This window comes from Calliopsis andreniformis, chromosome 10 (genome assembly GCF_051401765.1).
Source record: "Calliopsis andreniformis isolate RMS-2024a chromosome 10, iyCalAndr_principal, whole genome shotgun sequence".
Taxonomy (NCBI): domain Eukaryota; kingdom Metazoa; phylum Arthropoda; class Insecta; order Hymenoptera; family Andrenidae; genus Calliopsis; species Calliopsis andreniformis.
In genome coordinates this window covers 133,992-155,309 of record NC_135071.1, presented here as the reverse complement: position 1 = coordinate 155,309, position 21,318 = coordinate 133,992, and positions in this window count along the sequence as shown.

The following is a 21,318-nucleotide window of genomic DNA, read 5'->3' as shown; positions in this document are numbered from 1 at the left end:
ATACACAATCTTCAATCCCCAATCCTCAATCCTCAATCCCCAATCCTCATTCCTCAAACCTCAATACTCAACCCTCAGTCCTCATCCTCAATTCTCAATTCTTAATCCTCAATCCTCAATCCTCAACCCTCAGTCCTCATCCTCAATTCTCAATTCTCAATCCTCAATCCTCAATCCTCAATCTTCAATCCTCAATAATCAATCTCCAATCCTAGATCCTCAATCCCCAATCTTCAATCCCTAATCCTCAATCTTCAATCCTCAATCCCCAGTCCTCAATCGTCAATCCTCAATGCTCAATCCTCAATCCTCAATCCTCAGTCCTCAATCCTCAATTATCAATCCTCAAAACTCAATCCTCAACCGTCAGTCCTCATCCTCCATCCTCAATCCTCTATCCTCAATCCTCAATCTTCAATCCCCAATACTCAATCTTCAATCGTCAATCCTCAATCCTCAATCCACAATCCTCAATCCTCAGGCACCAATACTCAATCTTCAATACTCAATCCTCAATCCTCAATCCTCAATCCTCAATCCTCAACCCTCAATCCTCATTCCTCAAACCTCAATCCTCAACAATCAGTCCTCATCATCAATTCTCAATCCTCAATCCTCAATCCTCAATCCTCAATCGTCAATCCTCAATACTCAATCTGCAATCCTCAATCCTCAATCCTCAATCCTCAATCCTCATTCTTCAATCCTCAATACCCAATCCTCAATCTTCAATCCTCGATCCTCAATCCTCAATTCTCAATCCTCAATACTCAATCCTCAGACCTGAAACATCAATATTCAACCCTCAGTTCTCGTCCTCAATCCACAACCCTCAATCCTCAATCCTCAATCCTCAATCCTCAATCCTCAATCCTCAATCCTCAATCCTCAATCCACAATCCTCAATCTTCAATCTTCAATCCTCAATCTTCAATCCTCAATCCCCAGTCCTCAAACGTCAATCCTCAATGCTCAATCCTCAATCCTCAATCCGCAGTCCTCAATCCTCAATTATCAATCCTCAAAACTCAATCCTCAACCGTCAGGCCTCATCCTCCATCCTCAATCCTCAATCCTCAATCCTCAACCTTCAATCCCCAATACTCAATCTTCACTCGTCAATCCTCAATCCTCAATCCACAATCCTCAATCCTCAGGCATCAATACTCAATCTTCAATACTCAATCCTCAATTCTCAATCCTCAATCCTCAATCCTCAACCCTCAATCCTCATTCCTCAAACCTCAACCCTCAACACTCAGTCCTCATCCTCAATTCTCAATCCTCAATCCTCAGTCCTCAATCCTCAATCGTCAATCCTCAATACTCAATCTGCAATCCTCAGTCCTCAATCCTCAATCCTCAATCCTCATTCTTCAATCCTCAATACCCAATCATCAATCTTCAATCCCCAATCCTCAATCCTCAATTCTCAATCCCGAATCCTCAATCCTCAGACCTCAAACATCAATATTCAACCCTCAGTTCTCGTCCTCAATCCACAACCCTCAATCCTCAATCCTCAATCCTCAATCCTCAATCCTCAATCCTCAATCCTCAATCTTCAATCTTCAATCCTCAAACCTCAATCCTCAATTCTCAATCTTCAATCCTCAATACACAATCTTCAATCCCCAATCCTCAATCCTCAATCCTCAATCCTCATTCCTCAAACCTCAATCCTCAACCCTCAGTCCTCATCCTCAATCCTCAGTCCTCAATCCTCAGTCCTCTGCCCTCAAACCTCAATCCTCAACCATCAGACATTATCCTCAATCCTCAATCCTCAATCCTCAATCCTCAATCTTCAATCCTCAATACTCAATCTTTAATCCTCAATCCTCAGTCCTCAAACCTCAATTCTGAATCCTCAGTACTCAAACATCATTCCTCAATCCTCAGTCCTCAGTACTCAACCACCCTCAACTCTCAATACTCAATAGAATACCCTGAATTCTCAGGATTCAACACACAAACCGCAACCCTCAACCCTCAGCCCACATTCTCCATCCTCAATCCTCAATCCTCAATCCACAATCTTCAATCCTCAATACTCAATCTTCAATCGTCAATCCTCAATCCTCAATCCTCAACCCTCAATCCTCAGGCATCAATACTCAATCTTCAATACACAATCCTCAATCCTCAATCCTCAATCCTCAATCCTCAACCCTCAATCCTCATTCCTCAAACCTCAATCCTCAACCCTCAGACCTCATCCTCAATTCTCAATTCTCAATCCTCAATTCTCAATCCTCAATACTCAATCCTCAATCGTCAATCCTCAATGCTCAATCCTCAATCCTCAATCCTCAGTCCTCAATCCTCAATTATCAGTCCTCAAAACTCAATCCTCAACCGTCAGTCCTCATCCTCCATCCTCAATCCTCAATCCTCAATCCTCAACCTTCAATCCCCAATACTCAATATTCAATCGTCAATCCTCAATCCTCAATCCACAATCCTCAATCCTCAGGCATCAATACTCAATCTCCAATACTCAATCATCAATCCTCAATCCTCAATCCTCAATCCTCAACCCTCAATCCTCATTCCTCAAACCTCAATCCTCAATCCTCAATCCTCAACCCTCAATCCTCATTCCGCAAACCACAATCCTCAACCCTCAGTCCTCATCCTCAATGCTCAATCCTCAATCCTCAATCCTCAGTCCTCAATCCTCAATTATCAATCCTCAAAACTCATTCCTCAACCGTCTATCCTCGTCCTCCATCCTCAATCCTCAATCCTCAATCCTCAATCTTCAATCCCCAATACTCAATCTTCAATCGTCAATCCTCAATCCTCAATCCACAATCCTCAATCCTCAGGCATCAATACTCAATCTTCAATACTCAATCCTCAATCCTCAATCTTCAATGCACAATCGTCAATCCCTAGTCCTCAATCCTCAATCCTCAATCCTCGTTCCTCAAACCTCAATCCTCAACCCTCAGTCGTCATCCTCAATTCTCAATTCTCAATCCTCAATCCTCAGTCCTCAATCCTCAATCTTCAATCCTCAATAATCAATCTCCAATCCTACATCCTCAATCCCCAATCCTCAATCCTTAATACTCAATTTCAATCCTCAATCCTCAATTCTCAATCCTCAATACTCAATCCTCAATCGTCAATTCTCAATTCCCAATCCTCAATCTGCAATCCTCAATCCTCAATCCTCAATCCTCAAACCTCAATCCTCAATCTTCAGTCCTCAATACTCAATCTTCAATCTTCAATCCTCAATCCTCAATCCTCAATACTCAATCCTCAATCCTCAATCATCAATCCTCAATATTCAATCTGCAATCCTCAATCCTCAATCCTCAATCCTCAATCCTCATTCTTCAATCCTCAATACCCAATCCTCAATCCTAAATCCTCAATCCTCAATCCTCAATTCTCAATCCTCAATCCTCAATCGTCAGACCTCAAACATCAATATTCAACCCTCAGTTCTCGTCCTGAATCTACAAACCTCAACCCTCAGTCCACAATCCTCATATCCTCAGGCATCAGTACTCAATCTTCAATGCTCAATCCTCAATCCACAATCCTCAATCCTCAATCCTCCAACCTCAATCCTCATTCCTCAAACCTCAATCCTCAACACTCAGTCCTCATCCTCAATTCTCAATTCTCAATCCTCAATCCTCAATCCTCAATCCTCAATCTTCAATCCTCAATAATCAATCTCCAATCCTAGATCCTCAATCCCCAATCTTCAATCCTTAATCCTCAATCCTCAGTCATAAATCCTCAATCTTCAATACTTAATCCTCAATACTCAACACACAAACCTCAGCAATCAATACTCAATACTCAACCATCAATCCTCAATTCTGAATACTCAATACAATATCCTGAATTCTCATGGTTCAATACTCAATCCACAATATTCAATAATCAAATCTCAATCCTCAATCTTCAATCCTCAATACTCAATTTCAATCCTCAATCCTCAATCCTCAATCTTCAATCCTCAATACTCAATCTTCAATCCTCAATCCTCAATCCTCAATCCTCAATCCTCAACCCTCAGGCATCAATACTCAACCTTCGATACTCAATCCTCAATCCTCAATCCTCAATCCTCAATCCTCAACCCTTAATCCTCATTCCTCAAACCTCAATCCTCAACCCTCAGTCCTCATCCTCAATTCTCAATTCTCAATCCTCAATTCTCAATCCTCAATACTCAATCATCAATCGTCAATCCTCAGTTCCCAATCCTCAATCTTCAATACTCAATCCTCAATCATCAATCCTCAAACCTCAATCCTCAATCTTCAATCCTCAATACTCAACATTCAATCCTCAATCCTCAATCCTCAATCCTCAATCCTCAATCCTCAATTCTCAATCCTCAATCTTCAATCTTCAATCCTCAATCCTCAATCCTCAACCCTCAATCCTCATTCCTCAAACCTCAATCCTCAACCCTCAGTCCTCATCCTCAATTCTCAATTCTCAGTCCTCAATTCTCAATCCTCAATACTCAATCCTCAATCGTCAATCCTCAGTTCCCAATCCTCAATCTTCAGTACTCAATCCTCAATCCTCAATCCTCAAACCTCAATCCTCAATCTTCAATCCTCAATACTCAATCCTCAATCTTCAATACTCAATCCTCAATCCTCAATCCTCAAACCTCAATCCTCAATCTTCAATCCTCAATACTCAATCTTCAATCCTCAATCCTCAATCCTCAATCCTCAATCCTCAATCCTCAATCCTCTATCCTCAATCCTCAATCCTCAATCGTCAATCCTCAATACTCAATCTGCAATCCTCAATCCTCAATCCTCAATCCTCAATCCTCATTCTTCAATCCTCAATACCCAATCCTCAATCTTCAATCCTCAATCCTCAATCCTCAATCCTCAATTCTCAATCCTCAATCCTCAGACCTCAGACATCAATATTCAACCCTCAGTCCTCATCCTCCATCCTCAATCCTCAATCCTCAATCCTCAACCTTCAATCCCCAATATTCAATATTCAATGGTCAATCCTCAATCCTCAATCCACAATCCTCAATCCTCAGGCATCAATACTCAATCTTCAATACTCAATCATCAATCCTCAATCCTCAATCCTCAATCCTCAACCCTCAATCCTCATTCCTCAAACCTCAATCCTCAATCCTCAATCCTCAACCCTCAATCCTCATTCCGTAAACCACAATCCTCAACCCTCAGTCCTCATCCTCAATGCTCAATCCTCAATCCTCAATCCTCAGTCCTCAATCCTCAATTATCAATCCTCAAAACTCATTCCTCAACCGTCTATCCTCGTCCTCCATCCTCAATCCTCAATCCTCAATCCTCAATCTTCAATCCCCAATACTCAATCTTCAATCGTCAATCCTCAATCCTCAATTCACAATCCTCAATCCTCAGGCATCAATACTCAATCTTCAATACTCAATCCTCAATCCTCAATCTTCAATGCACAATCGTCAATCCCTAGTCCTCAATCCTCAATCCTCAATCCTCGTTCCTCAAACCTCAATCCTCAACCCTCAGTCGTCATCCTCAATTCTCAATTCTCAATCCTCAATCCTTAGTCCTCAATCCTCAATCTTCAATCCTCAATAATCAATCTCCAATCCTACATCCTCAATCCCCAATCCTCAATCCTTAATACTCAATTTCAATCCTCAATCCTCAATTCTCAATCCTCAATACTCAATCCTCAATCGTCAATCCTCAATTCCCAATCCTCAATCTGCAATCCTCAATCCTCAATCCTCAATCCTCAAACCTCAATCCTCAATCTTCAGTCCTCAATACTCAATCTTCAATCTTCAATCCTCAATCCTCAATCCTCAATCCTCAATCCTCAATCCTCAATCATCAATCCTCAATATTCAATCTGCAATCCTCAATCCTCAATCCTCAATCCTCAATCCTCATTCTTCAATCCTCAATACCCAATCCTCAATCCTAAATCCTCAATCCTCAATCCTCAATTCTCAATCCTCAATCCTCAATCCTCAGACCTCAAACATCAATATTCAACCCTCAGTTCTCGTCCTGAATCTACAACCCTCAATCCTCAGTCCACAATCCTCAATCCTCAGGCATCAGTACTCAATCTTCAATACTCAATCCTCAATCCACAATCCTCAATGCTCAATCCTCCAACCTCAATCCTCATTCCTCAAACCTCAATCCTCAACACTCAGTCCTCATCCTCAATTCTCAATTCTCAATCCTCAATCCTCAATCCTCAATCCTCAATCTTCAATACTCAATAATCAATCTCCAATCCTAGATCCTCAATCCCCAATCTTCAATCCTTAATCCTCAATCCTCAGTCATAAATCCTCAATCTTCAATACTTAATCCTCAATACTCAACACACAAACCTCAGCAATCAATACTCAATACTCAACCATCAATCCTCAATTCTGAATACTCAACACAATATCCTGAATTCTCATGGTTCAATACTCAATCCACAATATTCAATAATCAAATCTCAATCCTCAATCTTCAATCCTCAATACTCAATTTCAATCCTCAATCCTCAATCCTCAATCTTCAATCCTCAATACTCAATCTTCAATCCTCAATCCTCAATCCTCAATCCTCAATCCTCAACCCTCAGGCATCAATACTCAACCTTCGATACTCAATCCTCAATCCTCAATCCTCAATCCTCAATCCTCAACCCTCAATCCTCATTCCTCAAACCTCAATCCTCAACCCTCAGTCCTCATCCTCAATTCTCAATTCTCAATCCTCAATTCTCAATCCTCAATACTCAATCATCAATCGTCAATCCTCAGTTCCCAATCCTCAATCTTCAATACTCAATCCTCAATCATCAATCCTCAAACCTCAATCCTCAATCTTCAATCCTCAATACTCAACATTCAATCCGCAATCCTCAATCCTCAATCCTCAATCCTCAATCCTCAATCCTCAATCCTCAATCTTCAATCTTCAATCCTCAATCCTCAATCCTCAACCCTCAATTCTCATTCCTCAAACCTCAATCCTAACCCTCAGTCCTCATCCTCAATTCTCAATCCTCAGTCCTCAATTCTCAATCCTCAATACTCAATCCTCAATCGTCAATCCTCAGTTCCCAATCCTCAATCTTCAATACTCAATCCTCAATCCTCAATCCTCAAACCTCAATCCTCAATCTTCAATCCTCAATACTCAATCCTCAATCTTCAATACTCAATCCTCAATCCTCAATCCTCAAACCTCAATCCTCAATCTTCAATCCTCAATACTCAATCTTCAATCCTCAATCCTCAATCCTCAATCCTCAATCCTCAATCCTCAATCCTCTATCCTCAATCCTCAATCCTCAATCGTCAATCCTCAATACTCAATCTGCAATCCTCAATCCTCAATCCTCAATCCTCAATCCTCAATCCTCATTCTTCAATCCTCAATACCCAATCCTCAATCTTCAATCCTCAATCCTCAATCCTCAATCCTCAATTCTCAATCCTCAATCCTCAGACCTCAGACATCAATATTCAACCCTCAGTCCTCATCCTCCATACTCAATCCTCAATCCTCAATCCTCAACCTTCAATCCCCAATACTCAATATTCAATCGTCAATCCTCAATCCTCAATCCACAATCCTCAATCCTCAGGCATCAATACTCAATCTTCAATACTCAATCATCAATCCTCAATCCTCAATCCTCAATCCTCAACCCTCAATCCTCATTCCTCAAACCTCAATCCTCAATCCTCAATCCTCAACCCTCAATCCTCATTCCGTAAACCACAATCCTCAACCCTCAGTCCTCATCCTCAATGCTCAATCCTCAATCCTCAATCCTCAGTCCTCAATCCTCAATTATCAATCCTCAAAACTCATTCCTCAACCGTCTATCCTCGTCCTCCATCCTCTATCCTCAATCCTCAATCCTCAATCTTCAATCCCCAATACTCAATCTTCAATCGTCAATCCTCAATCCTCAATCCACAATCCTCAATCCTCAGGCATCAATACTCAATCTTCAATACTCAATCCTCAATCCTCAATCTTCAATGCACAATCGTCAATCCCTAGTCCTCAATCCTCAATCCTCAATCCTCGTTCCTCAAACCTCAATCCTCAACCCTCAGTCGTCATCCTCAATTCTCAATTCTCAATCCTCAATCCTCAGTCCTCAATCCTCAATCTTCAATCCTCAATAATCAATCTCCAATCCTACATCCTCAATCCCCAATCCTCAATCCTTAATACTCAATTTCAATCCTCAATCCTCAATTCTCAATCCTCAATACTCAATCCTCAATCGTCAATCCTCAATTCCCAATCCTCAATCTGCAATCCTCAATCCTCAATCCTCAATCCTCAAACCTCAATCCTCAATCTTCAGTCCTCAATACTCAATATTCAATCTTCAATCCTCAATCCTCAATCCTCAATCCTCAATCCTCAATCCTCAATCATCAATCCTCAATATTCAATCTGCAATTCTCAATCCTCAATCCTCAATCCTCAATCCTCATTCTTCAATCCTCAATACCCAATCCTCAATCCTAAATCCTCAATCCTCAATCCTCAATTCTCAATCCTCAATCCTCAATCCTCAGACCTCAAACATCAATATTCAACCCTCAGTTCTCGTCCTGAATCTACAACCCTCAATCCTCAGTCCACAATCCTCAATCCTCAGGCATCAGTACTCAATCTTCAATACTCAATCCTCAATCCACAATGCTCAATCCTCAATCCTCCAACCTCAATCCTCATTCCTCAAATCTCAATCCTCAACACTCAGTCCTCATCCTCAATTCTCAATTCTCAATCCTCAATCCTCAATCCTCAATCCTCAATCTTCAATCCTCAATAATCAATCTCCAATCCTAGATCCTCAATCCCCAATCTTCAATCCTTAATCCTCAATCCTCAGTCATAAATCCTCAATCTTCAATACTTAATCCTCAATACTCAACACACAAACCTCAGCAATCAATACTCAATACTCAACCATCAACCCTCAATTCTGAATACTCAATACAATATCCTGAATTCTCATGGTTCAATACTCAATCCACAATATTCAATAATCAAATCTCAATCCTCAATCATCAATCCTCAATACTCAATTTCAATCCTCAATCCTCAATCCTCAATCTTCAATCCTCAATACTCAATCTTCAATCCTCAATCCTCAATCCTCAATCCTCAATCCTCAACCCTCAGGCATCAATACTCAACCTTCGATACTCAATCCTCAATCCTCAATCCTCAATCCTCAATCCTCAACCCTCAATCCTCATTCCTCAAACCTCAATCCTCAACCCTCAGTCCTCATCCTCAATTCTCAATTCTCAATCCTCAATTCTCAATCCTCAATACTCAATCATCACTCGTCAATCCTCAGTTCCCAATCCTCAATCTTCAATACTCAATCCTCAATCATGAATCCTCAAACCTCAATCCTCAATCTTCAATCCTCAATACTCAACATTCAATCCTCAATCCTCAATCCTCAATCCTCAATCCTCAATCCTCAATCCTCAATCCTCAATCTTCAATCTTCAATCCTCAATCCTCAATCCTCAACCCTCAATCCTCATTCCTCAAACCTCAATCCTCAACCCTCAGTCCTCATCCTCAATTCTCAATTCTCAGTCCTCAATTCTCAATCCTCAATACTCAATCCTCAATCGTCAATCCTCAGTTCCCAATCCTCAATCTTCAATACTCAATCCTCAATCCTCAATCCTCAAACCTCAATCCTCAATCTTCAATCCTCAATACTCAATCCTCAATCTTCAATACTCAATCCTCAATCCTCAATCCTCAAACCTCAATCCTCAATCTTCAATCCTCAATACTCAATCTTCAATCCTCAATCCTCAATCCTCAATCCTCAATCCTCAATCCTCAATCCTCTATCCTCAATCCTCAATCCTCAATCGTCAATCCTCAATACTCAATCTGCAATCCTCAATCCTCAATCCTCAATCCTCAATCCTCATTCTTCAATCCTCAATACCCAATCCTCAATCTTCAATCCTCAATCCTCAATCCTCAATCCTCAATTCTCAATCCTCAATCCTCAGACCTCAGACCTCAATATTCAACCCTCAGTTCTCGTCCTCAATCCACAACCCTCAATCCTCAATCCTCAATCCTCAATCCTCAATCCTCAATCCTCAATCCTCAATCCTCAATCTTCAATCTTCAATCCTCAATCCTCAATCCTCAATTCTCAATCTTCAATCCTCAATACACAATCTTCAATCCCCAATCCTCAATCCTCAATCCTCAATCCTCATTCCTCAAACCTCAATACTCAACTCTCAGTCCTCATCCTCAATTCTCAATTCTCAATCCTCAATCCTCAATCCTCAACCCTCAGTCCTCATCCTCAATTCTCAATTCTCAATCCTCAATCCTCAATCCTCAATCTTCAATCCTCAATAATTAATCTCCAATCCTAGATCCTCAATCCCCAATCTTCAATCCCTAATCCTCAATCTTCAATCCTCAATCCCCAGTCCTCAATCGTCAATCCTCAATGCTCAATCCTCAATCCTCAATCCTCAGTCCTCAATCCTCAATTATCAATCCTCAAAACTCAATCCTCAACCGTCAGTCCTCATCCTCCATCCTCAATCCTCTATCCTCAATCGTCAATCTTCAATCCCCAATACTCAATCTTCAATCGTCAATCCTCAATCCTCAATCCACAATCCTCAATTCTCAGGCATCAATACTCAATCTTCAATACTCAATCCTCAATCCTCAATCCTCAATCCTCAATCCTCAACCCTCAATCCTCATTCCTCAAACCTCAATCCTCAACACTCAGTCCTCATCCTCAATTCTCAATCCTCAATCCTCAATCCTCAATCCTCAATCGTCAATCCTCAATACTCAATCTGCAATCCTCAATCCTCAATCCTCAATCCTCAATCCTCATTCTTCAATCCTCAATACCCAATCCTCTATCTTCAATCCTCAATCCTCAATCCTCAATTCTCAATCCTCAATACTCAATCCTCAGACCTGAAACATCAATATTCAACCCTCAGTTCTCGTCCTCAATCCACAACCCTCAATCCTCAATCCTCAATCCTCAATCCTCAATCCTCAATCCTCAATCCGCAATCCTCAATCTTCAATCTTCAATCCTCAAACCTCAATCCTCAGTTCTCAATCTTCAATCCTCAATACACAAACTTCAATCCCCATCCTCAACCCTCAATCCTCAATCCTCATTCCTCAAACCTCAATCCTCAACCCTCAGTCCTCATCCTCAATCCTCAGTCCTCAATCCTCAGTCCTCAGCCCTCAAACCTCAATCCTCAACCATCAGACATTATCCTCAATCCTCAATCCTCAATCCTCAATCCTCAATCTTCGATCCTCAACACTCAATCTTTAATCCTCAATCCTCAGTCCTCAAACCTCAATTCTGAATCCTCAGTACTCAAACATCATTCCTCAATCCTCAGTCCTCAGTACTCAACCACCCTCAACTCTCAATACTCAATAGAATACCCTGAATTCTCAGGATTCAACACACAAACCGCAACCCTCAACCCTCAGCCCACATTCTCCATCCTCAATCCTCAATCCTCAATCCACAATCTTCAATCCTCAATACTCAATCTTCAATCCTCAATCCTCAATCCTCAATCCTCAACCCTCAATCCTCAGGCACCAATACTCAATCTTCAATACACAATCCTCAATCCTCAATCCTCAATCCTCAATCCTCAACCCTCAATCCTCATTCCTCAAACCTCAATCCTCAACCCTCAGACCTCATCCTCAATTCTCAATTCTCAATCCTCAATTCTCAATCCTCAATACTCAATCCTCAATACTCAATCCTCAATCTTCAATACTCAATAATCAATCTCCAATCCTAGATCCTCAATCCCCAATCTTCAATCCTTAATCCTCAATCCTCAGTCATAAATCCTCAATCTTCAATACTTAATCCTCAATACTCAACACACAAACCTCAGCAATCAATACTCAATACTCAACCATCAATCCTCAATTCTGAATACTCAACACAATATCCTGAATTCTCATGGTTCAATACTCAATCCACAATATTCAATAATCAAATCTCAATCCTCAATCTTCAATCCTCAATACTCAATTTCAATCCTCAATCCTCAATCCTCAATCTTCAATCCTCAATACTCAATCTTCAATCCTCAATCCTCAATCCTCAATCCTCAATCCTCAACCCTCAGGCATCAATACTCAACCTTCGATACTCAATCCTCAATCCTCAATCCTCAATCCTCAATCCTCAACCCTCAATCCTCATTCCTCAAACCTCAATCCTCAACCCTCAGTCCTCATCCTCAATTCTCAATTCTCAATCCTCAATTCTCAATCCTCAATACTCAATCATCAATCGTCAATCCTCAGTTCCCAATCCTCAATCTTCAATACTCAATCCTCAATCATCAATCCTCAAACCTCAATCCTCAATCTTCAATCCTCAATACTCAACATTCAATCCGCAATCCTCAATCCTCAATCCTCAATCCTCAATCCTCAATCCTCAATCCTCAATCTTCAATCTTCAATCCTCAATCCTCAATCCTCAACCCTCAATTCTCATTCCTCAAACCTCAATCCTAACCCTCAGTCCTCATCCTCAATTCTCAATTCTCAGTCCTCAATTCTCAATCCTCAATACTCAATCCTCAATCGTCAATCCTCAGTTCCCAATCCTCAATCTTCAATACTCAATCCTCAATCCTCAATCCTCAAACCTCAATCCTCAATCTTCAATCCTCAATACTCAATCCTCAATCTTCAATACTCAATCCTCAATCCTCAATCCTCAAACCTCAATCCTCAATCTTCAATCCTCAATACTCAATCTTCAATCCTCAATCCTCAATCCTCAATCCTCAATCCTCAATCCTCAATCCTCTATCCTCAATCCTCAATCCTCAATCGTCAATCCTCAATACTCAACCTGCAATCCTCAATCCTCAATCCTCAATCCTCAATCCTCAATCCTCATTCTTCAATCCTCAATACCCAATCCTCAATCTTCAATCCTCAATCCTCAATCCTCAATCCTCAATTCTCAATCCTCAATCCTCAGACCTCAGACATCAATATTCAACCCTCAGTCCTCATCCTCCATCCTCAATCCTCAATCCTCAATCCTCAACCTTCAATCCCCAATACTCAATATTCAATCGTCAATCCTCAATCCTCAATCCACAATCCTCAATCCTCAGGCATCAATACTCAATCTTCAATACTCAATCATCAATCGTCAATCCTCAGTTCCCAATCCTCAATCTTCAATACTCAATCCTCAATCCTCAATCCTCAAACCTCAATCCTCAATCTTCAATCCTCAATACTCAATCCTCAATCTTCAATACTCAATCCTCAATCCTCAATCCTCAAACCTCAATCCTCAATCTTCAATCCTCAATACTCAATCTTCAATCCTCAATCCTCAATCCTCAATCCTCAATCCTCAATCCTCAATCCTCTATCCTCAATCCTCAATCCTCAGGCATCAATACTCAATCTTCAATACTCAATCATCAATCCTCAATCCTCAATCCTCAATCCTCAACCCTCAATCCTCATTCCTCAAACCTCAATCCTCAATCCTCAATCCTCAACCCTCAATCCTCATTCCGTAAACCACAATCCTCAACCCTCAGTCCTCATCCTCAATGCTCAATCCTCAATCCTCAATCCTCAGTCCTCAATCCTCAATTATCAATCCTCAAAACTCATTCCTCAACCGTCTATCCTCGTCCTCCATCCTCTATCCTCAATCCTCAATCCTCAATCTTCAATCCCCAATACTCAATCTTCAATCGTCAATCCTCAATCCTCAATCCACAATCCTCAATCCTCAGGCATCAATACTCAATCTTCAATACTCAATCCTCAATCCTCAATCTTCAATGCACAATCGTCAATCCCTAGTCCTCAATCCTCAATCCTCAATCCTCGTTCCTCAAACCTCAATCCTCAACCCTCAGTCGTCATCCTCAATTCTCAATTCTCAATCCTCAATCCTCAGTCCTCAATCCTCAATCTTCAATCCTCAATAATCAATCTCCAATCCTACATCCTCAATCCCCAATCCTCAATCCTTAATACTCAATTTCAATCCTCAATCCTCAATTCTCAATCCTCAATACTCAATCCTCAATCGTCAATCCTCAATTCCCAATCCTCAATCTGCAATCCTCAATCCTCAATCCTCAATCCTCAAACCTCAATCCTCAATCTTCAGTCCTCAATACTCAATCTTCAATCTTCAATCCTCAATCCTCAATCCTCAATCCTCAATCCTCAATCCTCAATCATCAATCCTCAATATTCAATCTGCAATTCTCAATCCTCAATCCTCAATCCTCAATCCTCATTCTTCAATCCTCAATACCCAATCCTCAATCCTAAATCCTCAATCCTCAATCCTCAATTCTCAATCCTCAATCCTCAATCCTCAGACCTCAAACATCAATATTCAACCCTCAGTTCTCGTCCTGAATCTACAACCCTCAATCCTCAGTCCACAATCCTCAATCCTCAGGCATCAGTACTCAATCTTCAATACTCAATCCTCAATCCACAATCCTCAATCCTCAATCCTCCAACCTCAATCCTCATTCCTCAAATCTCAATCCTCAACACTCAGTCCTCATCCTCAATTCTCAATTCTCAATCCTCAATCCTCAATCCTCAATCCTCAATCTTCAATCCTCAATAATCAATCTCCAATCCTAGATCCTCAATCCCCAATCTTCAATCCTTAATCCTCAATCCTCAGTCATAAATCCTCAATCTTCAATACTTAATCCTCAATACTCAACACACAAACCTCAGCAATCAATACTCAATACTCAACCATCAACCCTCAATTCTGAATACTCAATACAATATCCTGAATTCTCATGGTTCAATACTCAATCCACAATATTCAATAATCAAATCTCAATCCTCAATCTTCAATCCTCAATACTCAATTTCAATCCTCAATCCTCAATCCTCAATCTTCAATCCTCAATACTCAATCTTCAATCCTCAATCCTCAATCCTCAATCCTCAATCCTCAACCCTCAGGCATCAATACTCAACCTTCGATACTCAATCCTCAATCCTCAATCCTCAATCCTCAATCCTCAACCCTCAATCCTCATTCCTCAAACCTCAATCCTCAACCCTCAGTCCTCATCCTCAATTCTCAATTCTCAATCCTCAATTCTCAATCCTCAATACTCAATCATCACTCGTCAATCCTCAGTTCCCAATCCTCAATCTTCAATACTCAATCCTCAATCATCAATCCTCAAACCTCAATCCTCAATCTTCAATCCTCAATACTCAACATTCAATCCTCAATCCTCAATCCTCAATCCTCAATCCTCAATCCTCAATCCTCAATCCGCAATCCTCAATCTTCAATCTTCAATCCTCAAACCTCAATCCTCAGTTCTCAATCTTCAATCCTCAATACACAAACTTCAATCCCCAATCCTCAACCCTCAATCCTCAATCCTCATTCCTCAAACCTCAATCCTCAACCCTCAGTCCTCATCCTCAATCCTCAGTCCTCAATCCTCAGTCCTCAGCCCTCAAACCTCAATCCTCAACCATCAGACATTATCCTCAATCCTCAATCCTCAATCCTCAATCCTCAATCTTCGATCCTCAACACTCAATCTTTAATCCTCAATCCTCAGTCCTCAAACCTCAATTCTGAATCCTCAGTACTCAAACATCATTCCTCAATCCTCAGTCCTCAGTACTCAACCACCCTCAACTCTCAATACTCAATAGAATACCCTGAATTCTCAGGATTCAACACACAAACCGCAACCCTCAACCCTCAGCCCACATTCTCCATCCTCAATCCTCAATCCTCAATCCACAATCTTCAATCCTCAATACTCAATCTTCAATCCTCAATCCTCAATCCTCAATCCTCAACCCTCAATCCTCAGGCACCAATACTCAATCTTCAATACACAATCCTCAATCCTCAATCCTCAATCCTCAATCCTCAACCCTCAATCCTCATTCCTCAAACCTCAATCCTCAACCCTCAGACCTCATCCTCAATTCTCAATTCTCAATCCTCAACTCTCAATCCTCAATACTCAATCCTCAATCCTCAATCCTCAATCTTCAATACTCAATAATCAATCTCCAATCCTAGATCCTCAATCCCCAATCTTCAATCCTTAATCCTCAATCCTCAGTCATAAATCCTCAATCTTCAATACTTAATCCTCAATACTCAACACACAAACCTCAGCAATCAATACTCAATACTCAACCATCAATCCTCAATTCTGAATACTCAACACAATATCCTGAATTCTCATGGTTCAATACTCAATCCACAATATTCAATAATCAAATCTCAATCCTCAATCTTCAATCCTCAATACTCAATTTCAATCCTCAATCCTCAATCCTCAATCTTCAATCCTCAATACTCAATCTTCAATCCTCAATCCTCAATCCTCAATCCTCAATCCTCAACCCTCAGGCATCAATACTCAACCTTCGATACTCAATCCTCAATCCTCAATCCTCAATCCTCAATCCTCAACCCTCAATCCTCATTCCTCAAACCTCAATCCTCAACCCTCAGTCCTCATCCTCAATTCTCAATTCTCAATCCTCAATTCTCAATCCTCAATACTCAATCATCAATCGTCAATCCTCAGTTCCCAATCCTCAATCTTCAATACTCAATCCTCAATCATCAATCCTCAAACCTCAATCCTCAATCTTCAATCCTCAATACTCAACATTCAATCCGCAATCCTCAATTCTCAATCCTCAATCCTCAATCCTCAATCCTCAATCCTCAATCTTCAATCTTCAATCCTCAATCCTCAATCCTCAACCCTCAATTCTCATTCCTCAAACCTCAATCCTAACCCTCAGTCCTCATCCTCAATTCTCAATTCTCAGTCCTCAATTCTCAATCCTCAATACTCAATCCTCAATCGTCAATCCTCAGTTCCCAATCCTCAATCTTCAATACTCAATCCTCAATCCTCAATCCTCAAACCTCAATCCTCAATCTTCAATCCTCAATACTCAATCCTCAATCTTCAATACTCAATCCTCAATCCTCAATCCTCAAACCTCAATCCTCAATCTTCAATCCTCAATACTCAATCTTCAATCCTCAATCCTCAATCCTCAATCCTCAATCCTCAATCCTCAATCCTCTATCCTCAATCCTCAATCCTCAATCGTCAATCCTCAATACTCAATCTGCAATCCTCAATCCTCAATCCTCAATCCTCAATCCTCAATCCTCATTCTTCAATCCTCAATACCCAATCCTCAATCTTCAATCCTCAATCCTCAATCCTCAATCCTCAATTCTCAATCCTCAATCCTCAGATCTCAGACATCAATATTCAACCCTCAGTCCTCATCCTCCATCCTCAATCCTCAATCCTCAATCCTCAACCTTCAATCCCCAATACTCAATATTCAATCGTCAATCCTCAATCCTCAATCCACAATCCTCAATCCTCAGGCATCAATACTCAATCTTCAATACTCAATCATCAATCCTCAATCCTCAATCCTCAATCCTCAACCCTCAATCCTCATTCCTCAAACCTCAATCCTCAATCCTCAATCCTCAACCCTCAATCCTCATTCCGTAAACCACAATCCTCAACCCTCAGTCCTCATCCTCAATGCTCAATCCTCAATCCTCAATCCTCAGTCCTCAATCCTCAATTATCAATCCTCAAAACTCATTCCTCAACCGTCTATCCTCGTCCTCCATCCTCTATCCTCAATCCTCAATCCTCAATCTTCAATCCCCAATACTCAATCTTCAATCGTCAATCCTCAATCCTCAATCCACAATCCTCAATCCTCAGGCATCAATACTCAATCTTCAATGCTCAATCCTCAATCCTCAATCTTCAATGCACAATCGTCAATCCCTAGTCCTCAATCCTCAATCCTCAATCCTCGTTCCTCAAACCTCAATCCTCAACCCTCAGTCGTCATCCTCAATTCTCAATTCTCAATCCTCAATCCTCAGTCCTCAATCCTCAATCTTCAATCCTCAATAATCAATCTCCAATCCTACATCCTCAATCCCCAATCCTCAATCCTTAATACTCAATTTCAATCCTCAATCCTCAATTCTCAATCCTCAATACTCAATCCTCAATCGTCAATCCTCAATTCCCAATCCTCAATCTGCAATCCTCAATCCTCAATCCTCAATCCTCAAACCTCAATCCTCAATCTTCAGTCCTCAATACTCAATCTTCAATCTTCAATCCTCAATCCTCAATCCTCAATCCTCAATCCTCAATCCTCAATCATCAATCCTCAATATTCAATCTGCAATTCTCAATCCTCAATCCTCAATCCTCAATCCTCATTCTTCAATCCTCAATACCCAATCCTCAATCCTAAATCCTCAATCCTCAATCCTCAATTCTCAATCCTCAATCCTCAATCCTCAGACCTCAAACATCAATATTCAACCCTCAGTTCTCGTCCTGAATCTACAACCCTCAATCCTCAGTCCACAATCCTCAATCCTCAGGCATCAGTACTCAATCTTCAATACTCAATCCTCAATCCACAATCCTCAATCCTCAATCCTCCAACCTCAATCCTCATTCCTCAAATCTCAATCCTCAACACGCAGTCCTCATCCTCAATTCTCAATTCTCAATCCTCAATCCTCAATCCTCAATCCTCAATCTTCAATCCTCAATAATCAATCTCCAATCCTAGATCCTCAATCCCCAATCTTCAATCCTTAATCCTCAATCCTCAGTCATAAATCCTCAATCTTCAATACTTAATCCTCAATACTCAACACACAAACCTCAGCAATCAATACTCAATACTCAACCATCAACCCTCAATTCTGAATACTCAATACAATATCCTGAATTCTCATGGTTCAATACTCAATCCACAATATTCAATAATCAAATCTCAATCCTCAATCTTCAATCCTCAATACTCAATTTCAATCCTCAATCCTCAATCCTCAATCTTCAATCCTCAATACTCAATCTTCAATCCTCAATCCTCAATCCTCAATCCTCAATCCTCAACCCTCAGGCATCAATACTCAACCTTCGATACTCAATCCTCAATCCTCAATCCTCAATCCTCAATCCTCAACCCTCAATCCTCATACCTCAAACCTCAATCCTCAACCCTCAGTCCTCATCCTCAATTCTCAATTCTCAATCCTCAATTCTCAATCCTCAATACTCAATCATCACTCGTCAATCCTCAGTTCCCAATCCTCAATCTTCAATACTCAATCCTCAATCATCAATCCTCAAACCTCAATCCTCAATCTTCAATCCTCAATACTCAACATTCAATCCTCAATCCTCAATCCTCAATCCTCAATCCTCAATCCTCAATCCTCAATCCTCAATCTTCAATCTTCAATCCTCAATCCTCAATCCTCAACCCTCAATCCTCATTCCTCAAACCTCAATCCTCAACCCTCAGTCCTCATCCTCAATTCTCAATTCTCAGTCCTCAATTCTCAATCCTCAATACTCAATCCTCAATCGTCAATCCTCAGTTCCCAATCCTCAATCTTCAATACTCAATCCTCAATCCTCAATCCTCAAACCTCAATCCTCAATCTTCAATCCTCAATACTCAATCCTCAATCTTCAATACTCAATCCTCAATCCTCAATCCTCAAACCTCAATCCTCAATCTTCAATCCTCAATACTCAATCTTCAATCCTCAATCCTCAATCCTCAATCCTCAATCCTCAATCCTCAATCCTCTATCCTCAATCCTCAATCCTCAATCGTCAATCCTCAATACTCAATCTGCAATCCTCAATCCTCAATCCTCAATCCTCAATCCTCATTCTTCAATCCTCAATACCCAATCCTCAATCTTCAATCCTCAATCCTCAATCCTCAATCCTCAATTCTCAATCCTCAATCCTCAGACCTCAGACCTCAATATTCAACCCTCAGTTCTCGTCCTCAATCCACAACCCTCAATCCTCAATCCTCAATCCTCAATCCTCAATCCTCAATCCTCAATCCTCAATCCTCAATCTTCAATCTTCAATCCTCAATCCTCAATCCTCAATTCTCAATCTTCAATCCTCAATACACAATCTTCAATCCCCAATCCTCAATCCTCAATCCTCAATCCTCATTCCTCAAACCTCAATACTCAACTCTCAGTCCTCATCCTCAATTCTCAATTCTCAATCCTCAATCCTCAATCCTCAACCCTCAGTCCTCATCCTCAATTCTCAATTCTCAATCCTCAATCCTCAATCCTCAATCTTCAATCCTCAATAATTAATCTCCAATCCTAGATCCTCAATCCCCAATCTTCAATCCCTAATCCTCAATCTTCAATCCTCAATCCCCAGTCCTCAATCGTCAATCCTCAATGCTCAATCCTCAATCCTCAATCCTCAGTCCTCAATCCTCAATTATCAATCCTCAAAACTCAATCCTCAACCGTCAGTCCTCATCCTCCATCCTCAATCCTCTATCCTCAATCCTCAATCTTCAATCCCCAATACTCAATCTTCAATCGTCAATCCTCAATCCTCAATCCACAATCCTCAATTCTCAGGCATCAATACTCAATCTTCAATACTCAATCCTCAATCCTCAATCCTCAATCCTCAATCCTCAACCCTCAATCCTCATTCCTCAAACCTCAATCCTCAACACTCAGTCCTCATCCTCAATTCTCAATCCTCAATCCTCAATCCTCAATCCTCAATCGTCAATCCTCAATACTCAATCTGCAATCCTCAATCCTCAATCCTCAATCCTCAACCCTCATTCTTCAATCCTCAATACCCAATCCTCTATCTTCAATCCTCAATCCTCAATCCTCAATTCTCAATCCTCAATACTCAATCCTCAGACCTGAAACATCAATATTCAACCCTCAGTTCTCGTCCTCAATCCACAACCCTCAATCCTCAATCCTCAATCCTCAATCCTCAATCCTCAATCCTCAATCCTCAATCCTCAATCCACAATCCTCAATCTTCAATCTTCAATCCTCAATTTTCAATCCTCAATCCCCAGGCCTCAAACGTCAATCCTCAATGCTCAATCCTCAATCCTCAACCCTCAGTCCTCAATCCTCAATTATCAATCCTCAAAACTCAATCCTCAACCGTCAGTCCTCATCCTCCATCCTCAATCCTCAATCCTCAATCCTCAACCTTCAATCCCCAATACTCAATCTTCACTCGTCAATCCTCAATCCTCAATCCACAATCCTCAATCCTCAGGCATCAATACTCAATCTTCAATACTCAATCCTCAA